The sequence below is a fragment of the Artemia sp. Qi Xiang Cuo genome, chromosome 21, assembly GCF_049724085.1.
Source record: "Artemia sp. Qi Xiang Cuo chromosome 21, ASM4972408v1, whole genome shotgun sequence".
NCBI classification, from domain to species: domain Eukaryota; kingdom Metazoa; phylum Arthropoda; class Branchiopoda; order Anostraca; family Artemiidae; genus Artemia; species Artemia sp. Qi Xiang Cuo.
In genome coordinates, this window is record NC_142814.1 from 53743753 (window position 1) to 53766670 (window position 22918).

Sequence of the window (22918 nt, forward strand, 5' to 3'; positions counted from 1 at the left end):
TTCATTTCTGTTTTACTCTCTTAATTTTAAAGTTTTACCCGTAATTAATGTTTTAATAAAGTTTATTAAAGACCAAATTCTGTTTGTGAAATAAATAAATGTTAAATTTTGATTTTGGGCATTTATTTTGAAGTATTAGCCTCAAGCTTGTGGTCTACCGTTTCATAAATTCTTAATTTTCACGGATATATGATTTAAATGAAGTTTGACGTGTCTATAATTGGGTGTGTTATGAGGGACATCTATTTGAATATCAGATAAATTATCTTTACGTAAATTCGATAATTACGTATTTAGTAGTTCTTCAAAATTTCTTGGTTACGATAATATCCTTTTTCTTATAGTTCTGCTTTAAAATTTATGCTTGACTATCTAATTTTACCATCTTTGATTTTGTAACAATTGCCATACCACTACCTTGTTATTTTGACAATAATAAGTTTGAGATTTAAGAGCGTATTATTAAAGTTAGGGAATTTGAATATAATGGGCTGATTCATTATCCCCTTTTTAATTGGTTTCATCTTCTTAGGCCTATGAAGACTAGCAGTTTTGTTCATGTAAGTTTTTGGAAGTTCGGTTAGTCTTATATCTTCTGTTAACAATTTAAATTTGGCTTTCTTTTCTTTGATTAATTAAAAAAAAATCCAAAAAAGAAATTTCCAAAGGATAATAAAGAGCCACAAGGACCCACAGAAATACATTCTTATAATAATTCAAACTCAAAAACTACCAAAAATTACGATTAAATAATAAATGAAACCTATAGGTTCAATTAATTATAAATCCGAAACATAAAATAGTTTTATTACGACAATTAATGCAGTTATTTAGATAAATTGTTAATAGGATAAACAATTTTGTATATGATGCACTTAAGGCAATCTTTAAATGCTTTTCCCTAATTGTATATTAGAATTCTCTATCTGAATGCAGGAAACACATAAGGGTCGATGTTTTGAAGGGTTTTGGTGTTAATTTTTCTTGCTATTGAATTAATTCGGGTAACGAAAATAACTAATTGACTTTGGTTCACAATAATACTGTACCTTTAAAATAAGAAAAGAACGTAGTCTAAAATGCGTGTTATTAATACCTAAGTATTCAAATATACAAAAAACGGACTTGTTTGCTATTTGGCTCTTGTTTGATCAAGGTTAAAACATGGTATGGTCCCTAGAGGGGGACATATACCTCCTAGGGTCACCAACGCTGCTTCAAAGTTTTTGGCGAAAAACTAAAACCAAAGCGAATGTTTAGATTTATTAATTAAAACCAATGGTTTTCATCTTGTCCTGGTTTTAGTTAGCTTTAGCTGAATGTTCCAATCAACGAAACCTGAGTGTAACTTACGATTGTTATTTGACCAAAAAAATGTGACATCTTTTTTTTCAAATAGGGATTCAGGTAAATCACACTTTCGTGAGAATAAAATTTTTAACTTCAAATTTATAAAATATTAAAAAGGAAAAATCTAGATTTCAGACAGAAACAATTTTAAAACAGAGAAAAATAATGATGACTTTACCAAAAAAGAAAAGAAAAACAAAACGTAAGTTCTAAGGTTTGTCTGATTTCCAATCCAGTTTTGACAAATTGTGAACTTTATAAATCGGATCTGAACTTAGTAAGAAGCATAAAATAAAATAAACAAAGGAATGTTCTAATCAACGAAACCTGAATATAACTTACCATTGTCATTTGACCAAAATATATGACCTTATATTTTTGAGGCTAGTTCGATGGACCTTCCTCTCATCCCCTTCACAATATTTGGAAAATTAGGGACAACATATACACTTTTTGTATTTTTGAGGTGCAATTGTGTTTGAAGTGCCGAAAAGCCATTTTTCAGGTCGCAGTCTTCCCATTTTTTCAAGGGATCGTGATGTATTTTATAACTATTAAAAACGAGTATCTACGTCATGATGAAAAAAGTGAAAAGAGCCCCGAAGATTGTTTCTATCTGGTATACCATACAAGGATAGGACTTTCACTAAGGTCTTGTATTGACTGAATCAAACGCTTGGTCATAATATATAAATGGAGAACTAAAATGGTTCGATAACTCAGGCATTTCTAAATTGCTAGCCCAAGTGTGAAAGACTGGTCGAAGCATCCTCTACCCCTCCTAAAACCACACTTGGAATGTATTCACACTATTCTTCTCATAAAACTTTTGAAAAGAGTAAAAAGAGCCCCAAAGATTGTTTTCATCGGGTGCACCATACAAGGATAGGACCTTCGGTAAGGTTTTCTATTGGCTGAATCTTCTATTAGTTTTCATTTTTAAGCAACGAAAACAGTTACAAAAAAAGCAAAGTTGTCTCAAAAGCCAAGTCTGACTCAGGATATGAGAGCCCAAAATGGAGAAAAACCCCGTGAATTGGAAATATGCCAAATTTGGACAAAACAAGCTGGTGATCCTGTAACTTTTGAGATGGCTTTACCGTGTGTATTCAAAGAGTCTGCAATTCGGTCTTTTGGACCTGTTGTTTTCATGTTTGAACCAGCTTGTTCATCTTTTTTTTTCAAATAGGGATGCAGGTTAATCTCACTTTCGTGAAGCTAAAATTTCTAATCCTTCAAATTTCTAAATTATTCAAAAGAAAATATCTAGATTTTCAGACAGAAACAGTTTTAAATCAGAGAAAAATATTGATGATTTTACCAAAAGGAAAAGAAGACGTAAGTTCTTAGGTTTGATTTCCAATCCAGTTTTGACAAATTGTTAACTTTACAAATCGGATCTGGACTTAATAAGGTCATTTATAACAACCTTAAGGTTTTAAGCTGTTTTGTGGCTCTTATAAGCGTGTCTTGAAGTTGCCTTACCTGCACCTATTTCTTGGGAGCTTTTATGCCTACTAAACAGTCTAAACAGCTCAAACAGTTGCGGCAATGAATCTAAGGAACACTTTTAACTATTGCAATGTAGCAAACAGATCTTTCTGATTCTCTTGGGTTAACAATTGAGAATTACATGAGTTATCAAACCATTTTAGTCCTCAATTTATATATTATGACCAAGCGTTTGATTCAGTCAATACAAGACTTTAGTGAAGGTTCTATACTTGTATGGTATGCCAGATAAAAGCAATCTTCGGGGCTCTTTTTACTTTTTTCATCATGACGTAGATAACCACTTCTCGTAGCCACTTCTTTGATGTAATTTTTTGTCTAGTAAATACTGAGAGTGACTGGTAGTTTCATCCTTTGACTCTATGTTGTAATATTTAATAACTTCTAGTTTGTTTTTCATTCTTGTTGCTGCATAATTAGCTCCCGTATCTGCCATTTCATTGTCCCAAATTCCGGCATGCCCTGGCACCCATAACAACCTTAATGTTTTAAGCCGCTTTGAGGCTCTTATAAGTGTGTCTTGGAAGTTGTCTTACAAGCACCTCTTTCTTGGGAGCTTATATGCTTACTATAGAGTCTAAGCAGCTCAAACAAGCAGCGACAATTAATCTAAGGCATGCTTTCAGTCGTGAGATCCCCAATTCGGGCTTAAAATTACCTCCAATTCCCCTAATATTTCTGTATATTCGGCTTGAGTTGAATTTTTATTATCTGTTCTTATATATATTACTTGTGAACGGCGAGAAATGGCTATCGAACATCCACTTCCTTCATCATGGTTGCAGGGGCAGCTGCAACCTAGTAAAGAGCGAACCACACCCCATAGTAATCAAAAGTTGAAAATGCGTTTTCAAAAAAAAACTGTCTAGTGAGAAAAAATTCTCCTATGACGCTGAATCAGGAATGGTAAATATTGTTTCGGTTAATCTTAGAAGTAAATGTTTATTGCGAAAAGCAATTTATGGTGATTTCAAAAAAGAGCCTGAAACTCCTTGAAAATGATGTCAGATCGAAATAAAAAGTTTACCATAATAATCAGCATGGTTCAAAAGCTTTTGTAGGGTAATTACAGCCCCCCACCTTGAACACCAAGGAAAATGACTTTTTTGCATGGGTAGCACTTTTATGTTTCCCGATTTTGTTTTTTATTTTTTTTTGTAGCAGGGCTAGAGGGTGGCCAGAGCATCATAGAGAGATGTGTAATAGCTCATTCGAAAGGGAATTGAATTTGCAAGTGCCCTTTTTAACTGACCAAATAGATTGGAGGGCAACTAGCCCCCCTCCCTATATGCCCCCTGCCCCCAAAGTCCGCTAATCAAAATTTTGAGATAGCCATTTTTATCAATATAGTTTAAAGTTCAAACTATCAATATTTTTCTCTGATTTAAAATTGTTTTTGTTTTAAAATATGGATTTTTCCTTTTGAATAATTTTGATATTTGAAGAATTAGAAATTTTAGTCCCATGAATGTATGATTTACCTGCATCCCTATTTGAGAAAAAAGATGTCATATATTTTTGGTCAAATAACAATGTTAAGTTATATTCAGGTTTCGTTGATTTTTGTGTCATTCATCAGTTTACGTTGAATTAGAAATTATAGTCTCGCAAAAGTTTGATTTAACTGCATCCCTATTTAAAAAAAAAAGATGTCATATATTTTTGGTCAAATAACAATGGTAAGCTATATTCAGGTTTCGTTGATTGGAACATTCAGCTAAATCTTACTAAAACCAGGATAAGACGAAAACCGATGGTTGAAGAAATCTAAACATTCGCTTTTTGCTTTAGTTATTTGCCTAAAACTTCGAAGCAGCGTTGGTGACCCTAGGAGGTTTGTATATGTCCCCCCTAGGGACAATGAAATATTTTATCCTTGATCAAACACGAGCCAAATAGCAAACTGGTCCGTATTTTTTATATTTATACATTTGCGTATTAATAACCGACACATTTTAAGACCCCGTTCTTTTCTTGTTTCACATATACAGTATTATTGTTAACCAAAGTCAATTAATTATTTTATTACCCATATCAATTCAATAAAAAAAAAATAACACCAAAACCCTTCAAACAATCGACTCTTATGTGTTTCATGCATTCAGGTACAGAATTCTAATATCCAATTAGGGCGAAGCATTTAAAGATTGTCTTAAGTGTTTCAAATACGAAATAGTTTCTCCTATTAACAAATTACATAATCAACTACATAATTAACAAAAATTAATTACCTAATTAGCCAACTAGTCAATATTGTATATATTTATACATTTGCGTATTAATAACAGACACATTTTAGACTACGTTCTGTCTTATTTCAAAGGTAGAGTATTATTATGAGCCAAAGTCAATTAATTATTTTCATTACCCGAATCAATTCAATAAGAAAAAAAAATTAATCCTCAAATAGGGCAAAAAAATTAATATCCAAATAGCGTAATACATTTAAAGATTGTCTAAAGTGCTTCAAATAAGAAATTGTTTCTCCTATTAGCAAATTACCTGATTATCTACGTAACTGTCGTAATAAAACTACTTTATGTTTCAGATTCATGATTGATTGAACTTACTGCTAACGGCTTACAGCTTACTACATAAACTGTCGTAATAAAACTATTTTATTTCAGATTGATGATTAATTGAACTTGCAGCTAACAGACGTAACTTAGGGATATAAGATTCCAACATTTCAACGGTTTTTAATATAGAAATTAGAGATAACTACTAGAGTTCTAGAGCATATGGAATTTTCAGATGGTTATGAGTTTTGATTACTTTATGAAATAGCCCCAGTACGATGGTTGGAGCATGCAAATATTGTGGTTTTTACTTTAATCTTTCCCTTTTTTGATATACATTAGGGATATGGGAGAAATTTCTTAGAAACCATCAAAACCAATTACGGAACTACGATCTACAGTCGTCTCGAAGATAACTTGAATTGTACATATAACGCTTCAAATTTTTATTCAGTCTTCTGATTTATTATTTCTGTTGCGTTCTCTAGCGCTGTCTCCCTTTAAAAAAGTTTTTTTTTTTTAAGGGTGAATTCATTCAAGTGAAGACTAAAGAAACACAGAAAACAGTGATGAAATTAGGTATTTAAGAAAAAGACAAAAAAGAAGGAATTCCAAATATTATGAAGTCAGTTTAAAAGGAAACTCGTAAATGGCAAATAATTGCTTACTAATATTATGAACTATACAATCAGGAATATGCCTCAATTTAAGTCACTTAATGTCAACAACAAAGAAAAAACTGGCAAAGAAACAAAGTTTGACATAGCGATTTTACTCAGAAATATCAAAACTTTAAAAATATAGAACCCTTAGAGGGGTCCTTAACCTACAGGGTCTCATGGTTATTGGCCGTTTTTTAAGCAAATGGATGACACGCACACTTCAAAAGAACATGCGGTCATTTTACAGCTTCTTTCAGACTATAATTATGAACTTCTTTTTATTCAGTATAACACGACGCATTCAAATGAAATAATATATTTCATATGATAAGCCCTCACATTTATTACCTAACTTTATACTCAACAGCGAAATATAGCATAGGCCAGCCTCCATCAGAAAATGTGCCAATATGTAATGTGACACTATTCGAAGAAGATTCTAAAAATTTGGATGTTTCGGGTTTTGTTGGACCAGAGCCTTTTTCAGTGCAAATAACTACCAAACTTTGAAACTTTAAAGTAACTACATCACATGTCATGTGATGGTGATAGGGTCATGGAAAAAAAAGACAAGAAGTTGTCTCACACGCCAGGTTTGACTCAGAATGTGAGAGCCCAAAAGGAAGAAAAAATTTCTTTTAACCCAAAAGGAAGATTTTTTTTCACTTTTATGACTTTAATAAATCAAATAATATTAAGATTTTGATTACTAAATGTCAGTATATGTATATTAAACTGACAATGCACATTCATTTTTATTTTTTTCAGTAAAGTTCAAATTTTATTGTGGCCTTGGGAAGGCATAGGGGTTTTGAGCCCAACTTATGTTAATTTCTCCTCGTTTTGAGTTTGACTCGGTTATTTAGTGTGATTTCTGTTCGTTTTGGGTTTCATTTATTTATCGATGCTGAAATGTGGTAGTTTCACGCTTGGTAGATTATTTGATTTTATTTTTGCTCATTTTTGTTTAATGGAGTTCTTTACTTTTCTTTGAAAAACTTATTTTGTGGAAATTTTTTTTTAAATTAATTTCTGTTCGTTTTATATTGACATAGTCATTTCAGAGGAAAAGAAAATAATACTTTAAATCTTTTCGTTTTTTAAGACTTTATAGTTTGGCCTGCTATTTGAATGCCGGAGAAAAATTTTAAGCAATTTTTAACAACATACACCCTTTTAAAAATCCGGACAAAAATAGTAGTGTTTAATTTAGTTTTTATACCTCCTCTAGTTGACCTGAAATGGAAAACTTAATACCATTCGCAAAAAACTTTTTTGAAGTTTCTACGACAACGCCTTCTATAAAAACCTTATATGCCCCCAGGTCATAACTTAACCCTGAGGGTTGTGGGGGAGTTTCCTCCTCAAAAACACATTTTCTATGTGGAAATCAACTACGCTGAACAAAATGTCTATCTCAAAATTTTGATTGGATGTGTTTGGGGGAATCTTGGACGTGGGGGGGGGAGGGGCTAGTTGCCCTCCAATCACTTTTGACTTTGTAAAAGGGCACTCTCAGTTTCCAATTTAATGAGCTTTTTTTTGAAGTTTCTACGACGTCCACTTCCATATGAAGTGCCCAGCTCTAAAGGGAAAAAAAATATTATATTGTGCCAACATCGTTCTTATATGCCCTCAGGGCATAACTTAAAACCCTTGCCCCGAGGGGTGTGGGTTAGTGTCCTCTTCAAAAACATAGTTTCTATCTGGAAACCAACTACGCTGAACAAAATGGCTATGTCAAAATTTTGATTGGATGTGTTTGGGGAAATGATGGGCATGGGGGGGCAGTTGCCCTCCAATCACTTTCGACTATTAAAAAGGGCACTAGAATTTTGAATTTCCAATCGAATGAGCCTTTTTGGAAGTTTCTACGACAACGCCTTCTATAAAAACCTTATATGCCCCCAGGGCATAACTTAAAACCATTGCCCTGAGGATTGTGGTGGAATGTCCTTCTCAAAAACATATTTTCTATCTGGAAATCAACTACGCTGAACAAAATGGCTATCTCAAAATTTTTATTGGATGTGTTTGGGGGAATGACGGGCGGGAGGGGGAGGCTAGTTGCCGTCCAATCACTTTCGAATATTAAAAAGGGCACTAGCCCTTTAAACATCCATTAGAATTAGCCTTCTTTGAAGATTCTACGACAACAGCTTCTATAAAAACCTTATATTCCCCCAGGGCATAACTTAAAACCCTTGCCCTGAGGGTAGTGGGAGAGTGTCCTCCTCAAAAACACATTTCTATCTGGAATTCAACTACGCTGAACAAAATGGCTGTCTCGAAATTTTGAATGGATGTGTTTGGGGGAATGATTAGCGTGGGGGGACTAATTGCCCTCCAATCACTTTCGACTATTAAAAAGGGCACTAGCTCTTTGAATTTCCATTCGAATGAGAATTTTTTGAAGTTTCTACGACATCGCCTTCTATAAAAACTTTGTATGCCCCCAGGGCATAACTTAAAACATTTGCCCTAAGGGTTGTGAGGGAGTATCCTCCTCAAAAACATATTTTCTATCTGGAAATCAACTACGCTGAACAAAATGACTATCTCAAAATTTTGATTGTATGTGTTTGGGGGAATGATGGGCGTGGGGATGGGGGGGGGGGCTAGTTGCCCTCTAATCACTTTCGACTAGTTAAAAGGGTACTAGCCCTTTCAATTTCCAATCGAATGAGCCTATTTTGAAGTTGCTACGACAACGCCTAATATAAAAACCATATATGCCCCCAGGGCATAACTTAAAACCCTTGACCTGGGGGTTCTGGGGGACTGTCCTCCTCAAAAATATATTTTCTATCTGGAAATAAACTACGCTAAACAAAATGGATATCTCAAAATGTTGATTGGATTGGTTTGGGGGAATGATGGGCGTGGGGGGGGGGAGGGCTAGTTGCCCTCCAATCACTTTCGACTATTAAAAAGGGCACTAGCCACTCCAATTTCCAATCGAATGAGCCCTTTTTGAAGTTTCTACGACAACTCCTTCGATACGAAGTGCCCGGGTATGGAGAAAAAAAAACACATTGTGGCAACATCGTTCTTTACTTAGGCAGCGCTAGCGCGCTGCCTATGATAGGGATGTAGGTAAATCACACTTTCGTGAGACTAAAATTTCTAATTCAACGAAACCTGAATATAACTTACAATTGTTATTTGACCAAAAATATATGACATCTTTTTTTTTTCAAATTCAGACGCAGGTAAATCACTCTTTCGTGAGATTATAATGTCTAATTCATCAAATTTCTAAATTATTCAAAAGGAAAAATATAGATTTTCAGACAGAAATAATTTTCAAATGAGAAAAAAATATTCATGATTTTACCAAAAGAAAAAGGAGACGTAAGTTATTAGGTTATCGGATTTTCAATCCAGTTTTGACAAATTGTTAACTTTACAAAGCGGATATAAACTTAGTAGTCACCCATAACAACTTTAAATTTTTTGGAAGCTTTTATGCTTACAATAGTCTAAGCAGCTGAAACAGCAGTGACATTGAATCTAAGGCACACTTTTTACTATTGTAATTTAGCAAACAGATCTTTCTGATTCTCTATAACCACTTCTCTGAGCCACTTCTTTGATGAAATTTTGTGTCTAGTAAATACTAAGAGTGACTTTGATAGTTTCATCACCGCCGACACCCGCCTTAAAAATCAACTAGTGCCGCCAAAGTGTCGAACAACCCGACAGAGCAATTCATTTTTGCCTTTTTTTGTCAGTTATTTAAACCGTCAGTGACCAGATTTATGCAATGTACTAAACAGCTCCATTTATTTACGGCTTCGGCCACGGGTACGATAGTTGTTTATAAAATAAATGAGTCTATGAGTCTATCATAGACTGTATTTTGTAATATTTAATAACTTCGAGTTTATTTTGCATTCTTGTTGCTGCATAATTAGCTCCCGTATCTGCCATTTCATTGTTCCAAATTCAGATATGCTCAGTCACCTATAACAACCATAGGGTTTTAAGCCGTTTTAAGTCTCTTATAAGTTTGTCTTGAAGTAGTCTTACCAGCACCTCTTTCTTGGGAGATTTTATGCTTACTATAGAGTCTAAGCAGCTGAAACAAGCAGCAACAAAGAATCTAAGGCAAACTTTGAGTCGTGAGATCCCCAATTCTGGCTTGAAATTACCTCCAATGCTCTTAATATTCCTTCATATTCGGTTTGAGCTGAATTTATATTTTATGTTCTTATGTATATTACTTTTTAACGGCGAGGACTGGCTATCGAACATCCACTTGCTTCATTTAACTCGAAAGAACCATCTGTGTATAATTTCTTAGGATTATTATCATACCTTTCTATTGCATTGTAAAACTTATTACGAAGTCCATTTTCTGTTCTTTTTGATCCCAGCTTTGCAATGCTTGGGTCTAATAGCTTCTCTTTTTCTTCAACACGAGTCATGTCCTTGTTTCTTCTGTCCTTGCCACGATCATTTAGTTCTGCTGCAAAAGCATTGGATGTATGAATGTATCTTTTTCGTTCTTTGTCAAAGATCTTGCCTTTGTTAACATTTGATCCAAAAGGTCGAAAGTCAGACTGTCATGATCCCATCTCTTGAGTTGTGACATAAACGCCAGCTGGCTCAACCATGCAAGAAACAGATCCAAAAGATAGAAAGACAGATTGTCTGAACAACACACACGGTAAAGTCATCTCAAAAGTTACAGGATCAACAGCTTGTTTTGTCAAAATTTGGTATATTTCGAATTCACGGGATTTTTCTCCATTTTGGGCTCTCATATCCTGAGTCATACTTGGCTTGTGAGACAACTTTTTGTTTCTTTTCTCCGTGACCCCATCAGAATCACATAACATGTGATATAGTTATTTGAAAGTTTGAAAGTTCGATAGTTATTTGTACTGAAAAAGGCTCTGATCCAACAAAACCCAAAGCATCCAATTTTTTAGAACCTTCGTCGAATAATGTTTATTCTGCCTGGAAGCGAGCTGCTGGTAAACTATATCGCTCTTTTGATAAAGATGATTGTTACCCAAGGAGTTGTACCTTCTTCTTTCTCGATTGGAGATCTCACTCCAATTCCAAAGAAAGGTAAGCTCGCCACCCCCAGCTCGTCTCTCCGCCCTATAACGATGGCTACTACCTTCTGTGAGCTTTTCGAACTTCTATTCATTGATCATCTGAACGAGAAATGCTATGTTCCACCTTACCAATTTGGATTCCACCCACGTCTCGGTTGTGCCCACGCTTTGTCGGTTGTCGCGTACCAATTGATCGATGCTGATGCATCAGGTGAAACTCGTGTTAGCCGGGCACGATGTTGGTAAAGCGTTCAATTGTGTCATTTACGCTGCTATACTACTCCATTCAAGTCTAATTCAAGTCCAATTCAAGTTCTCTTCAAGACGACAGTACAGTATGGTACTGTAAAGGGTGTTAATGGTTTCTTAGAATATTCTCCTATTTCACTAATATATGTCTATAAAGGGAAAGATTAAAGTACAAACAACAATCTTTGCATGCTTCCACAATCGTACTTCGGCTATTTCAAAAGTAATCAAAACACATAACCATCCAACGATTCCATATGCTCTAGAAATCTAGTAGTTATATCTAATGTCTGTATTAAAAACCGTTGGAATGTTGAAACCTGATATCCCTAAGTTACGTCCGTTATCTCTAAGTTCAATTAATCATAAATCTGAAACATAAAGTAGTTTTATTACGACAGTTTATGCAGTTAGTTAAGTAATTTGTGGATAGGAGAAAAAATTTAGTATTTGAATCACTTAAGACAATCTTTTAATGCTTTGCCCTATTGCGGTTTTGGTGTTAATTTTTGGTTCGTGAATTGATTCAGGTAATGAAAATAATTAATTGACTTTGGTTCACAACAATACTTTACGTTTGAACTAAGAGTAAAACGTAGTCTAAAATATGTCAGTTATTAATATACAAATATATAAATATACAAAATACGGACAAGTTTGCTATTTGGCTCGTGTTGGATCATGGATAAAACATTTTATGGTCCCTAGAGGGGGACATATACACACCTCCTAGGGTCACCAACGCTGTTTCAAAGTTTTTGGCAAAAAAAACTAAAGCAAAAAGTGAATGTTTAGATTTCTTAATTAAAACCATTGGTTTTCGTCTGATCCTGGTTTTACTAAGCTTTAGCTGAATGTTTCAATCAACGAAAGCTGAATATAACTTACCATAGTTATTTGACTAAAAATATTTGACATTTTTTTTTCAAATAGGGATGCAGGTAAATCACACTTTCGTGAGACTAAATTATCTTTGAAATAAACTACGAATTTTCACAAAGATTTGAGCCTAAGCAAGGCTGTCATATTGAGAAGTCTAATTAATTGACATGCCAATAATTAAAACATATAAATTGTTGTGAATTTGAAAAAAAATTGGGTATCTGAATTTGAATAGATATTTTAAATTTGAATAAACTATATTAAACATGAATATTAAAATCAGATGAATTGATTACTAACTGAGATACTCTTCTTGAAATCTGGGTTTTTCCTAGAAGTAACTTATCCTCACGCATTTGTGTTATTGGGATGTTTGGAACGCAAGGAGTTTTTAGAAAGTAAATTTAATATAATGCTAAGAAAGGCTTCAATTGGAATAACTACGGTAACATGAATGCAAAGTAGCTTTAGTCATGCTCTCGAAATGGTCCAAGATTCATTAGCAAAACCTGCAACAGTTTAAGCGGCATCACTTTTCACAAACTGTTTAATTACCTGAGGATTTTATTTTAGTCCTATATTTTTTAGAAATAACAGAAAAGAAGTTTTGAGTCTGATGTTGTCGAAGTCTATTATTTTTTTTTGGTTCGTCTTATCTCTAAGAATCATGTTGCTTCATTGCAACCCTCCAAACACATTTGGGTACAGGCTTTCCTTACCCTATATGCAGTAAATTGCTATTTCAGAGGAAAATAATGCTTTCCTTCTTATTTTATAGAGAAGAGAAAGTCATTTCTCGTCAAGGGCCATCTATTCTGGATATTCCAGAGAAAAAAACAGCAGAACTCCAAAGCAGGAATCCTTCAAGGTGGCATTTCCCATCTGAAGGTACTAGCACTTAAAACACGCGAGATTTAGCCCAAGTTTGAGGTACGTTTCAATATTATTTATCATCTCTCATGTCAAAGTTGGATAAATTGAACTCAAATTATAGTTCCAGTAATGCAGTGCCACAATGGAAGAATATGTCTACCTCAGAAATTTCTTTTTCTGCACGAAAATTCCTCTGTGAAAGATTTAAGACCTATTCTGAAAACTTTAATAATAAGGTTATTAAAGAAGAGGAGCCGGACTATGAGTGAGCGTCATTTTACTGGTTCAACAATGTGAATTTTTCCTTCTTACTCTTTGTTCTTCGCTATTTATTTAGCATATGTTTGTATATGGCTAAGACGAGCCATTTAACAAGGTAGTTTCACTTCATGATGAATGTGAAAAACTTAATATGTGATAGTGTTCAAAAGTTCCCAAATAGACACAGCCACTGAATGACTAAGTTAGACGTATTTTGTCAAAATTATCTTGGAATTTATTGTTTCTACTGGTATTGTATATTGGTTTCTAGTCTTTTTAATAAGGTTTGCTATTGAAAGAAGGAACTAGTGTAAAGTCTGTTTTTTTTTAGTCATGAAACGCACGAGAGGATGAAATTCTCCTAGGGCACTGGCAAATTGTACTTGTTTTTAGTTTGCAAGTCCTTTAGCCTATTCCCTGTTCTTTCCAAGTAAATCTCCTTGCTTTTTGTCCAGGATGTTTCAAACACGTTCATCGTAATAAATGATGAGTTAAGAATATCGTTTTCCAATGAATGAATGAATGAATTTTATTTCCCGCTAAATACAGACAAAACGTCACTGGTGGACTAAAAAAAGAAAATAAGAGCAATAACAAATAAAAAAACGCACAGGTATATATACAGGACAACAAATAAACACTAATATCATAAAGCATCGTACAGTTCATTTCCCGTTAAGCTCGTATGTAACCTCTACTCTTTTCTGAACAACCGTGTACGGGTATATTGAAACGGTTACTAATCGCTGTGTTACACTTCCAAAAAGGCACTCGCAAGAGAAATTTACAAAACCGGAAGAAGCAAGAACGTTTATTCTTATCAGATAAAAGAGCCCAAAAAGAGAGAGTACTAGCAAATGTGGTGTAACCATTGCCGAAAACAGCTGGGCCCGATTCTGTGGACTACATGAAGTTTTTGGAAAGACAAGCATACCATTAGCTTTACGTACTTTGCTAACAAAATCATCGACTAATAAAGAACGTGTCGACTTAACATCCCAACCAATAGGGAGACCAAGATGCACTGTATTTGATGACGGTTTTACTATTTTGTTACCGAGTATTACTTCGGGGGCCGGATCGCTTCCTTTTCGATTAAACAAAATAAACTCTGTTTTAGACTCACTGAAAAACGTACCAATTTTCTGATATGAACTTTTCAGCGCCGCAAAATTCTCTTCAAAACGGGAAAAAGAACGACTTAAATTCAGAATATCATCAGCGTAATTCAATAATGACAGATCTAGACCAAGATACAGAAAACTAGGCTTAACCACTTGCTGAGCTTCAACTATACTGTTATTGTAAAAAAGTGGCGAAAAAATTCTTGACGGATCCCTTTTTGGACTGGGATAATATTAGAGGAAATTTTCATCCCACCCGGTAGATTAATCTTGACCTTCACTTTAAGTTTTCGATACAAATTGCGGAAAGTGAAGACTACCGACTTGTCAAGACCACGCTAATTTGCACTCAACAACAGATGCAACTATGAAGACCAGAGTCGAACACTCGACTTACATCTAAACCCGCAATAATGATAGGTTCAACAGTTTAATCACACTCAAGGAGAATATTACAGATGAGGTGATGCACATATTCTCTATTGCTACCCTTTTTGAACCCAAACTGGTTGTTGGGTGTATAAAACACTCGGTTTATTTCCTCAATAACCAGAATTTCTAAGATTTTACACAAAACCGGGGCAACAGTAGTTGGTCTATGTGAGCTGCACTGAGATGGATCCTTTTTTTTTTAAACTGGAGTGATGATACCGACACAAATGAATCGGGCACTAAACCACGTGAAAAAATCATTTTGTATAGTAGAGTTAAGTGCTCAAATAGCAACGGACTGTCATTCACTAGATGTTAGCCGCAGATATTATCATCTTCCTTTGAATATTTGTTGTTTACTTTATTGATGGCATCACTAACACTGGAGAAGGATTCTACAAAACCCGCACCTACGGTAGGTTCAGAGAGCCATTTGTCGAGTTCCTTTTCGAAAGCCTGTTTAAGCTGAGGATCAGGTGCAGAGAACTCAGCAGTTTAGTAGTCAGTCCACTCTTTCTCCGAGGGGCTTGTATGGGGAGGGTCGAAACGCTTATCACTTCTGTTATTTTTCACAAATTTCCAAACCAGGGAGAGGTTGATATCGATACGAGAACTGTTTTCTTTTATAATACGAGCACGATGCTGAGCTAAAAATTTAGCGAATTTGCGTTTCGTATACAATATAATTTCATTAACTGTTCCCACTTTAGGCCTGCCATTGTACACCACAGCTGAAACCAAAATTGTGACTGACGACAGGCTTCACGAAGCTTGGGGTTTTCATTCCACTTTGGTGTTTCGGATCCGTTCCGCACTTTTCTCGTAAGCACAGTCGTCGTTTTCGCAACTCTCAACGCGTGCACGATTTCAGAGCAATAGGTAGTCAGCGACAACTGCATGACAGGCTGACTTAAGCCTGATCTGGGCTGCAATAGGGAGTAAGGCACTTTGATTTTAGAAAATATGTTGTCACACACTGAATGGTAGGTAGGAACATAAATTTTTTCCCACTCTTGTTTCACGACCCAGCAGCTATTATTCTTGAGTGGAATGCAAGGATTACTCGAGCCAACGCGGAACGTATTCGACACAGGTAAGTGGTCAGAAACACTGATTGCATTGTTAACACGGGACGAGTGGTAAATTATAATTAATTTTTATTTTGAGAGGAAAAAGTCAAGGTTGGATGTAGACCCACTATTATGTATATATGTAAATACCAGGTCGTTGTTCAGTACACTCAGTTGAGGACAAGAATTAAGGATCTCTATCCTAGAACTCTTAGTATAACTAAGCTAACAATTCATATCCCCTTCAACAATAGCAGTAAGGCCTTGTTTCTGCGATTCTGCCACAGCATTTGCAAGCTTACTGCACGCTATGCTGAACTTTCGCTCTGAATTTAAGTCACGGTAATCAGTTGGCATGTATGCAGAAAAAATTGCAACGTCTAGCAGTTGAACTGACACAAAAGAATCAGAAGACAAAATTGGTATGGGCAGACGTTTGGAACGAACAAGCAGAGCAACACCATCTGACGGTCTTCCTTTCCCACTAAATACTGCAGGAACACCGAAAACTTTAACCAAACCGTTGAGTTGCACCAGGTCTAGTCATTCTTTCGATAGGAAATGTTCCAGTTGGTATAGCACATCACATTCACCCATGAGCTGACACAGAAGAGGTCTTTTATTAATCACTGAACAATTCATGTTCCAGGTAGTGATTTTTTTAGAGCGACTAATTTTAATAGCTTCTGGGCTACAGGGCACTTAGCACGGGTGGTCAGTGTTACCACAGAGTGCACACTTCAGGGGCAGCTGGCAGGGGTATCTTTAGAGTTTTAAATGCGTACCAACACACTGTGAGTATTTGTCTGAATTCAAAAGTTAGCAGCAGTGTGGCCAAATGCCTGGCATTTGTAACACTGAGGGGGTAGGAACTTAAATTCTGACATAGGTAGCCGCTCGTAGTGAATTTTATGTAGACTGTCTATTGCCTTTTGTTGGTATTCTTTACTATCAAATTTTAGGCGGAAAGATCTGGATGACCGTTTTTTTTTTTTTTTCATAGATAAAAAAATTCATTCATACAAATTTTATAGGAGCTGGAAATTACAACACTTACTAATTGCACACAACTTCACAGGCAGCTTCAATGGACCATCTATGGGAGAAACCGCCAAATAATACCACAGTATTTAAATATTGGCTCGCTCTTCGCATGCAAATTCTTTGTAAACCCAGATTCGGCAGTCGTTCAAGAGTACAAAATGGATCTTTGCCTCTGCAGATCAACGCGTCGATACCATTACCTGGCATTGAGACGTGAGACGTTTCGTAATGATTGGCCATCATTATATATTATTTTCCAGAGTTTGTCACATCCTTTCGTGTAGATAGCTTGGAATTCAAAATCCAGCGAAGTAGGTGAAGCGGTTTTAGGTTCAAATGGTACAAAAACCCTGGTACCATTGACTAAGCGAACAGCTTTTCCTTCCACCAACTTATGAAGGCCTGGCAATTTGAAATAAATATCTGGGCTCAAAATGAAAAGCCATATTAAAATCACTAGGATCGATGTTAAAATCTTTAAACAACGGCAGACTCAACGGGATATGGTAGCTAAATTTATCATAAGTCACTGACAATTTGAATTTTTACAACCTTCAGTTTTTGTACATCTGTATTGTATACGGATCGAAGCAGAAAAATGGAATTTGGTGTAAAAAAAGAAAGATAAACAACAATTCATTTAATGTTGATTCAGTAAGATACGTTCATTATGTTTGAATTTACTTATTAAAAGGCTATTAGCTTCAAAAAGTGAAAGACTTGAAAAAGAGGAAATGACAAGAGACCGCTCGTTTAAGCGGAAATATTTAGTGCTTTAGTTACCTTCTCAGTAAATATTTTGTGGTTATATGTGTAGTGTTAATGTTTAAGATTACCCTTTTCGTGGACTTAAGATTCCAATTTTGATCATGAAATTTTTCTCTATTCTATCACATGAAATGATTTTTCTACAGTTATGCCGTAAAAATCGAAAATCTTCACCTGTCCTCTTTTTAGATGGCGGCGCCTACTCGGATTCTGTGTCCTGATAGTTCAGGGTCGGTGAGAAAACAGATTTTTATCTTAACTATTAGTTATACTGTAATATTAGCGGTTTAAAAGTATTAAATTGTTAGTTACCAAATCTGTTTGAGTTTTGAGTGCAACGACGCTTAGCTTAGAGAATAAATACGGATTTGCCCGGATATTGCTGCAAGAGTCCGAAATTATCACGGGTAAGAAGGTGCTCTTGAAGACAAACGACTTTATAAATTGAACACAGAACACGAATATAATCGAGCTTTCCTGCATTATGACCATATACGTTACGTGAAAAAATGGACAGATCTGTCATTTGTTTCCTTGTTTATTCTTTAGCATACCTTTCTTTACGGCAGGACAGCGAAGGCTATAATAGGGGTGGTCATTACTGCCGGCAGGGCAGAGTGCACATTTCACAGATTGGGATTTACACGGGTTGTCCTTGGTTGATTCGTGGGGGTTGGCACAGCGGGGGCACCTCATCTGCTGAGTATAGTCTTTAGCTATATGATCGAACGATTGGCACTTATAGCACCTTCTTGGCACTTCTCTGTATTCGGTCACTCTAAGATGAGTGTATTCCACATCAATTCCATGTTTCAGGGCCTTGTCCCGAGAGTATGTGCCAGAGGATAGCAACTTGACGCTGCCCGAGTTACCGTATCTCCGAGCTTCAGTTACACTTGGGTTGTGACTTCGAATGTCATTTTCCGTTGTCTCTTGGGATACGAATTTTGCTATGTTGGAAAAGATGGGTTTACGATATTTTACTTTCAGATCTGGCTTACTGGCAAGGGCACTTGAAAGGGATTGGGCAGCCTCATCTGATTTCAAATATGCCATTATACCACCTTTCACTAAGTCTATTTTCTGAATCTGGTCATTCCCAACATGGTTAGTCAATTATTCCTTCTGCTTGAGACACGACTCCGTATTATCAAGAGGGATGTTCCCGATGAAAACTCGGTTCAAGTTCATTTTGGCAGGAGGGAGGGGGGCAGTCACCAGGAGTGGGGCAGAGGCTACGCACTGGTCAATGAACGACTCAAGTTTATCGGTACACTATTTTACGTGAACAGTCAGAGCTGTCAAGACATCCTGGGGAACTTTAGGCATTTCCGAGATTTTCCAGATAGTAAACCGGTATTTCCATTCGGGAATATTGGCAGCTGTCTTGAGGCAATCGTAAATATCGCCGAGCAGAATATCTCTTCCAACTTGAGCTCGTCTTTCTTTAATCAGCTTTTCATCAAATCCTACGAGCAGCTTAATTAACAGCTCTTGTGCTTGCTTGATAACTTCTTTCTGAAAAAAAACCTGCCTCCGGTGCATATTACAAAGTCTTTAGCAATATTTGTATGTCGCAAACACGTTTCGATAAAGTTCATTACTGGCGAATACACGTAACTATAATGGCCCATTTTCGTTCACGCACGGTTATCAAGTCAAAAATCAAGAATTGTTCATTACCAAAAGCGCCGAATTACCAATACGCAATCCGTTATCAAGTTCAAAATCAAGCTATGTTGATTATCTATGCTCGCGCAATAATAATCAATTTTCGTAGCTTTGACCTTTACGCCATGACTGGAAATAAAAAAGAAATTTTTTTTTTTTCAAAACTGAATTTTTTAATTGACCAAGTCCGCAAATATATAAAATAGTAATAATTCACTTTTGATTCAAAAGGATGCCATTAATTAAAATTTTTTTTTTCAGAATATTCATAGTTTGTGCAATTGCAGTTTTGATTGCACATTCTTTTCTCCCTAAAACATCCACATTGTATAAACCTTACGCAGTTAGCGCAACTATTGGAACTGCAGCTGCAGTTGTCGAAACGATGTTTTTCTGTCTGCAATGATAGATTTCCATATGTACTGGCTTGCTCGGATGTGCTTAAGAAGGACAAATTAAAAGAGGACACAGAAGTTGCGAGAACAGAGACACGTTTTGGCCTATCCAAATTGTTTGATGGGATAGAGCTATGAAGGGAAGGTGCACTAGGAGGAGGAGATACTTCGTTGCTACTTAAACGACACGGAAGAAAGGGAATGCCTAGGCGCAGGAACAGGAGGAGCAGCAATCAGGAGGGCGGAACTGGCGTTACTTGCTATGCTTAGGGGACACATACCTGGGCGCAATATACTGGTGCAATTGTTTCATCTATTTCCTCATCTGAAAAAATCGGCTCTGATTTCCATGGTTTTGAGAAAAATCCTTTTTTCATTCTATTATAGTGTACTATTTCTTCCTTTTCTTTATACTGGTGCTCTAAAAAATAGGTTATGTTATTTGGTAGGATTTGTACAATTCTGAAAGGTCCATCCCATTTCGGTTTTAACTTTTTTGTTCCTTCTAGTTTGTTTTTGTGTGCATAGACCAAGTCTCCTAAACAATAATTAGTCTTACTATGGCTTATTTTGGCTTTGAAAATTTGACCGAATATGAGGGGAAATTTGAACTAAATTGAAAACACAGTATGCGCATGCAGATTGTCAAGGCTTTTTTCCTTCAGGCTTTTTTCCTCTTCTTCCCATTGAATCATCAGACGCCCACCATTTAAAACTGCCTCTCTGATGCCCTTTAAAACTGCCCACAGCGCATTGCCCACTTGCGCTTGTTCTGATGTTTTCCTGCCGAAGCCGCACCAATTTTTAAAATGCTCACAGTTGGTTCCAAGCACGTGATATTTTTCAAATTCTTCGACTGCATTTACTACCGCTAACATGGCCATTATCACAATGTCAGTGCGCTCTCTAGTTTCATATACAGCTACATCAGGTGGATAATTATTTATCCTCTATGAAGCACTACAGGTGATTTGTGCTATCAAAGTGCCTATGGATGCAGGCCTTCCCATTGTAAATATGCAAGTTGTCTCAAGCTCGGGTTAACCTTTGCCATGCAGATGTATAATCGATTCTTCAGTTGTGCAGGGTAGTATGTCACCTTTGGGGTAATATGAAAAAGTGCCAACCTAAACAGCCTAGTGATTTATTGGAAGGATTCCCAGAATTTTGTTTTCCTTTTTAAACTACAGCAAGTACCCTTCGCATTACATTATTTTGAAGGGCATCTTCTAGATTCATGACTGTTAAGTCTCTTCAAATTTACAATTTTTTTCTTCCTCAGTCGGTAGAGCACCAGTCTCTTCGAAGGCGTGGGATCGAATCCCATCGCTGCCACCAGCTGTGGTAAAGTGTCCAAATTGTCTTTAACTTGTTCCATAGCCTTTTTCATATGCATAACCATTTCTGGTTTATATTGATTAAGATTGTAATATATTCTATCATTTTCTATTTCATCCATACAATTTCTAGGATCTCTCAAGTGCTTAAAGAAAGAAAAAACGAGCAAAAATGGGGTTTTTTATAGGCCAAATGAAAGTACTGAAAAAAAAAACACAACAAAGCGAATATTTCGAGAGGACAAACGCCTCTATTCTTCAGCGCGAAACCAAACGTATCCAAAAATTTATCCAAAAACAAACGTGGAAAGTCAATGTGAAAAGAAGCAAAAACCAAAAATTTAAAAGATGAATAAAATTAAATAAAAGCCAAAAATTAAAAGCATTAAAACCAAATACCTAACAACCACAAAAGCGAGTTATTCGCCAATATCCAAGATCTGCACAAAATCCAAAAAATTATGAACTGCCATCGACGGATACTAGCGAACAACTCAAATTCTCTTCAATCCCAGTATTTGCTTCCTCGTGATTTGAATTGCAGCACGTATGAGTGTAACCATGCAATAGCACCACTACGTCTCGTTATGCTGGCAATTCCACGTCTCGTTATGCAGGCAAAAACAATCAATATAACAATGACTGTGATCAGTAAAACAATTATGATGTTCTGGATATCGTTTGACCGGACAACCAACTGAGTCTCCAAGGGACCAACTGAAGTTTTGACTAAAATCTCCAACGGTTTGGAGAGCCCTATTGAGTTGTGGGCTCTTAGACTTACGTAGTATTTTGTGTCAGGCTCCAACTCCTCAAGTTTAACAGTTGCCGTTTCAGGATCTACTTCTTTTGTACAGATCTGTCCTGCTTGTCTCCAATAGGGATCAAAGGTTTTGTTTCGGGTCAGAAAAGATTAATAGGGATAAATGCACTGTTTAGTGTGTCCCCAACTCCCCATGGCCATTCAGCCCCTGTATGTTGAGTGTTGAGTTAATTATTTGACTCTTTTAATTCTCTTCAATCCATGTATTTGCTTCCTCGTGATTTGAATTGCAGCACGTATGAGTGTGTAACCATGCAATAGCACCACTGCGTCTCGTTATGTAGGCAATTCCACGTCTCGTTATGCAGGCAAAAACAATCAATATAAAAATGACTATGGTCAGTAAAACAATTATGATGCTCTGGATATCGTTTGACCGGACAACCAACTGAGTCTCCAAGGGACCAACTGAAGTTTTGACTTATATCTCCAGCTGTTTGGAGAGCCCTATTGAGTTGTGGGCTCTTAGACTTATGTAGTATTTTGTGTCAGGTTCAAACTCCTCAAGTTTAACAGTTGCCGTTTCAGGATCTACTTCTTTTGTACAGATCTGTCCTGCTTGTCTCCAATAGTGGTCAAGGGTATTGTTTCGGGTCAGAAAAGATTAATAGGGATAAATGCACTGTGTAGTGTGTCCCCAACTCCCCATGGCCATTCAGCCCCTGTATGTTGAGTGTTGAGTTAATTATTTGACTTTAAATTCTCTTCAATCCCAGTATTTGCTTCCTCTTGATTTGAATTGCAGCACGTATGAGTGTGTAGCCATGCAATAGCATCACTACGTCTCGTTATGCAGGGCAATTCCACGTCTCGTTATGCAGGCAAAAACAATGAATATTACAATGACTATGATCAGTGAAACAATTATGATGTTCTG

At 36.1% G+C, this 22918-nt stretch overlaps 1 long non-coding RNA gene across 2 annotated transcripts in view; it reads left to right on the forward strand.

Moving 5' to 3' along the window:
* LOC148939739 (uncharacterized) overlaps positions 1 to 22918 on the forward strand; it is a 93979-nt gene that overhangs the window by 12029 nt on the left and 59032 nt on the right. Inside the window, exons 3-4 of one of the 2 annotated variants that reach the window (XR_016143541.1) lie at positions 13022 to 13173; positions 17082 to 17485. This is a non-coding gene — a long non-coding RNA (uncharacterized LOC148939739). Of the gene's footprint in view, positions 1 to 13021; positions 13174 to 17081; positions 17486 to 22918 lie in introns of those variants that run through there. The other variant, XR_016143540.1, reaches the window with a different exon arrangement.